The following is a 4,646-nucleotide window of genomic DNA, read 5'->3' on the forward strand; positions in this document are numbered from 1 at the left end:
CGTCCAGAGCCTGTGCTCCGCAACGGGGGAGAGACCACAACGGTGACACGCCCGCGTACCGCAAAAAAAAAAAAAAAAAAAAAAAAAAGAATAAGACTTTTGGATTAAGAAAGCGCAGATTGATCATACACATTGACTTTCACTCTCTCCTCTACTCAAATAAAATGAGAGGTAATAGATTTTTCTTTTGGCATAGAATGTGAGATGAGTCAATCACAGCAAAAAAAAATTTTTGGAAAGGCAAAAAGCAGATGGAAGAAAGGTAAATGATTTAGCAGACCCTAGAAAGCTGAATGAAGCTAAGCCAATTGTGAGGAAAACTGAGAAGCAATCTCACTTACCCGACAAAACCTTCCAGGATCTGGGAGGCTGTGAGCTCCACTTGACTCTAGAAAAGGGGGTAAAATGTAGCTCTATCAGGGGACACTGGCCGAGAATCCCTCTAAGAATTACTGAGATCTCCAGATGCCCTACCTTATTGAACACAGATGACCGCCCTCCCCAATGCTAGAAGACCAGTGGTTTACTCTCGGGATAGAGGAAAACGTGGGGCTTCTATTAGGAGTCCAGGGACGCCGTGTGAGTGAGGGAATCATACGGAGAACAGAGTATGGGGGGAGCAGACTGCTGAGGCGTCAAGTCCACTTTTCTTCCCAGTCAGGGTGCAAATGGCTGCCTGGCCTATACCTGTAGGCAGGAGTCTGGAAGCTCTTCCTTTGAGAACCTGATTGGTCCTAGAATCAAGCCTACAGATATTTCCTGCCATGAGGGGCTCCGCAAGTAGTAGCCCAGTGAGGTGACTCTGCTGAGAAGCCCACATTCCAGCACAGAGCTTACAGGAAAGCTGCTGAGTGCTCCCACCAGAGATTACAGAGATGATAAATGCATTCAAAAAACAAGAAGACATCATTAACAAAGGATTACTACAAGAACAAGTGATTTTTAGAAATCAAAAACGTGACAGTAAAAAAAAGAAATAGAAGGATGGGAAGATGATGATGACATGCTCTTTCAGAAAGCAGAACAAAACACAAAAGAGGAGCAAAACAATAAATGGAATTGAAGAAAATTGGAATTGAAGTCCAGGATGTTCAACGTGGGAATATGGGAGTTAAAGAGAAAACAGAAAATGGAGATGAGGACAGCATCAAACAAACCCAGCCCTGCTGCTCCCCAAACTCTTGTTGCCTGAACTGAACAGATGATGAAAATAAATTCTGAGGTAGTACTCTCTGGAGGAAGCACTATTCCTGGATCCTCTGACACGTCCCGATCTGGCTGCTTGCTATCTGAACTCAGTAAATGAATCAATTTGGATAACAAGGGATTTCTGCATTTGAAAAAAGAAATTTCCCTAAAACAAGGGTTTAAAAGTTGACAGAACTATAAAACCACCTGCAAATGATAGCACCTGCAAAATTTGATGAAAACCGATCACACAAAGGCACATCATTGAGAAATTCAGAACCCATGCAACAGGAAGACACTTCTACAAGACTCCAGAGAGAGAGAGAAAAAGCAAGGGGGGCGGGGGGAGGAAAGGTCATCAACAAAAGTACCGGGAATCATGACGGCATCCAAACAGAAGCTGGAGTGGAGGAATGCCTTCAAAATCCCAAAGGAAAACCATGTCCGACCCTGAATTCCAGACCGAACCACACTGTCAATGAAATATAAAAGTAAAGGTTATGTTAGATGTCAAAAATTTACATCTCCTACAAGGACCCTTCTCAGGAAAGAGGAGACGCACAGCAAAGAAGGAGGTAAACAAAGGAGGAGGAACCATGAGATAAGGGAATAGAGGGCTCAAGAGAGAGGAAAGAACTGACAACTATGGGGCCCCAGGGCCAGAGGCGTGCACGAGGCAGGGCAGCACTATAGGCCCCAAGAAGGAGGATCTGACGCAACACCCCAGGAATCCAAACGCACAGAGAGGAGAATCAGACAACTCGGGGACTGGAGCAACGATAAGAATATTCAAAACTCGGTAAACAAACAAAAAAATCAGACAAAATTTATAAGAAAGGAAGAGTAAACGCTGAGCACAGCACAGCTTTGAGCAGTGTCGCCAAAGGTTTAATTACGTAAACACTTAATATGGATTGAACCAAAGCTGACACAACTACACTGGAGAGACAGCAAAGCTGTGGGTTTGGTGGGGGCAGGCAGGGGGGTGTGGAGAGGAAAAGGGCTCAATCCTGTATTACACACTGGGAAGTCGGCAGGTAAGGGCTAACGCTAAGGGAAACAAAGAGAGTAGTTCCTCAGAGGACAGAAAAACAGGGTGAAGAAAACAAGCAAAGACTTGCTGCTGCTTCTTACCCAGCTGTGTTGGTCAATCTGACTGTTGAAGCTATGGGCAAAGAACATTTTAATGAAAACTAAGAAACAAAATGAGGATCCCGGACAGATGTGGGAGGGCGTCCCACGTGGAGTAATGCACAGTGAGGAGACCCTACCATGTGTCAGGGGGTCATGGCGGACCGTAGGAGCCAAGACTAAGAAAACACCATGGACCAACCACACTGTGGTGGTGAGGCCAGATGGGGGCGGGCAATTCACAGAAGAAGAGCTGACCTCATACACAGAGGATGTGAAGCCATTAAGAGATTTGGGGTAGAAGATCCATGTGACACATTTAGGGGGATGAATCTGGTAGTGCTGAGCAAGGGGCACTGGGGAATGAGAGGCAGAGACGCCACTTAGAACGATATTTCAACAGTCCAAGAAGAGTTAATGAGCATGAGTTTCCATAGAAAGGCAAAGGATAGTATAATGAGGGAGAGAGCGAAAGAGAGAGGTTAAAACTCACTAGAAATCAAGGAAATACACATCAGAACAACAACCTATTACTTCCTATCTATTAGAATGGTGTAGAAAGAGAAAGGAGAATAGTATCAAGTTTCTGCAGTGATATGGAACAAGGGAAAATTTGACACACAGCTGGTGCATGGTTAAACTCGTAGAGCCATTAATGGAAAAAAATAAAAGAAAAATATGGCAGTAATTAGTGAAAGTAAGTATGTTTAAGCCCTATCTGATCACTCATCTTAAAGACACATGTTTGGAAACGTTGAAGGCAACACTGCAGTAATGGGAGTTGAAGGCATGGAGGTATACACTAGGGAATGGAATAGTAAAATATAGTAGGTGAATGTGACAGAATACTATGCAGAAGTAAGAACTGATATCAAATGAGATATAACTTAAAAATACAGTGTTAGGTGAGAACTGTAAAAAAGAGAAATGAGTTTTATAAAATAGAACCATGTATGAAAATCAACCACACACACTTACAAACACCACTGACAACTCTGCAAGGGCTCCTGCACATCTAGGGACATACGCCACATCGGAATGTGTACTTGGCTGGTTGGGAGGAGCAGGGCGTGACCAGGGGAAGAGGAGTGCAAGAGGGCGTCAAAGACAAAGGAAGTGAAATGACTGAAACAGGAGAGGAGCCTTCCAGGTATCAATAAGGGAGGTAAAGTACGATGGACTCAACTATCTACAGCAGAGGATCAAAAGCACCATCACTGCTCAACACTAAACCCCACCCCCAAAGCAAGACAGAAAGACGGACAGAATTGGGATGAAGTAGACAGAAATATAAGTGGTGTCAAGTACAAAAAAAAAAAAAAAAAAAAAAGAGGATTTAGAATCAGAAGACACGGACTTCAAGTCTGGCTCCCAAATCTTCTAGGTATATGGCCTAAAATAAATATTTTACCTTCTATGCCTCATTTTCCTTATGCATAAAAAAGGAAGATACTGTAACTTCTTCTTAGAGTAACTGTGAGAATTAAACTAGAAAATTTTCTACGTCAGGTTGCTTTTAAGCCCAGAAACTGGAAGACAGTCCAAATTTAAAGCGGCCCTTATGTGGCATCACAAATGTGGTATACAGTGTGTCGATCTCTGGGATACGGTGCCACAGACACACAGTCTTGTGGTACCCACCTGCTGCCCAGTAGGTAATTCTGAGAACTGCAGTTTTGAATCAACTGTTGTGTTTTTTTGTAAGTTTTCTACTGGTCCCCTCCCCTTGAGAAGACTACTTCTATTGAAAATAAGTTTTCTGACACTCCATGGAAAGGAAATCGCAAAGGGTCCATTTATCAAAGCTGAGAATCACATTAATAGCCAAGGAAACAGGCTACCTACCCCACCCAACATCACACCCCATCGTCTTGGCCTGGATCACAGCACACACGATTCAAATGGGAGAATTCTTTCCCCGAAGCAAGTTTCCATTATATTTCGGTTCCCTAAATTTTAAAGGCAGTGTCCCTTGGACATGAGTAGGCCACTCACAGCCATGAGTAAAGAATCAAGAAGAATCAAATATAATCCCTTCTAGAAAATGTTACCCTTCCCGGTGTCTGTCCTTTTCTCCCATTACCACAGCTGAGAGGAAAAGCTGCAGGGCAACTACAGCCTTCTCTCCCTTGCACATAATCTGCTCATTTTTTCCTCAAATTTCCAAAATACTCCATTCCTCAGCTGCTAGGCCTCTCCTCATCATCTCTGCCAATTAACAACTTGCTTTCCCTCTAAAATCTTTGCAGTCTTCCCAGCTGCCCTGTGCTCTCCATCCACCACAGTCATACCAGCAATAATTTTTTTTTTTTTGCGGTACGCGGGCC

The 4,646-nt window shown here is 43.5% G+C and overlaps 1 protein-coding gene across 25 annotated transcripts in view; it reads right to left on the reverse strand.

Annotated features, from left to right (window-relative positions):
• KLF12 (KLF transcription factor 12) overlaps positions 1-4,646 on the reverse strand; it is a 589,904-nt gene that overhangs the window by 371,561 nt on the left and 213,697 nt on the right. For 2 of the 25 annotated variants that reach the window (XM_055089489.1, XM_055089494.1), the window contains exon 4: positions 342-388. The exons of the other annotated variants lie outside the window; for them this stretch is intronic. The gene's annotated coding sequence lies outside the window, so the exon portion shown is untranslated. The remainder of the gene's footprint in view (positions 1-341; positions 389-4,646) is intronic. 25 annotated transcript variants of the gene reach the window in all.

The sequence above is a fragment of the Physeter macrocephalus genome, chromosome 13, assembly GCF_002837175.3.
Source record: "Physeter macrocephalus isolate SW-GA chromosome 13, ASM283717v5, whole genome shotgun sequence".
Classification (NCBI taxonomy): Eukaryota; Metazoa; Chordata; class Mammalia; order Artiodactyla; family Physeteridae; genus Physeter; species Physeter macrocephalus.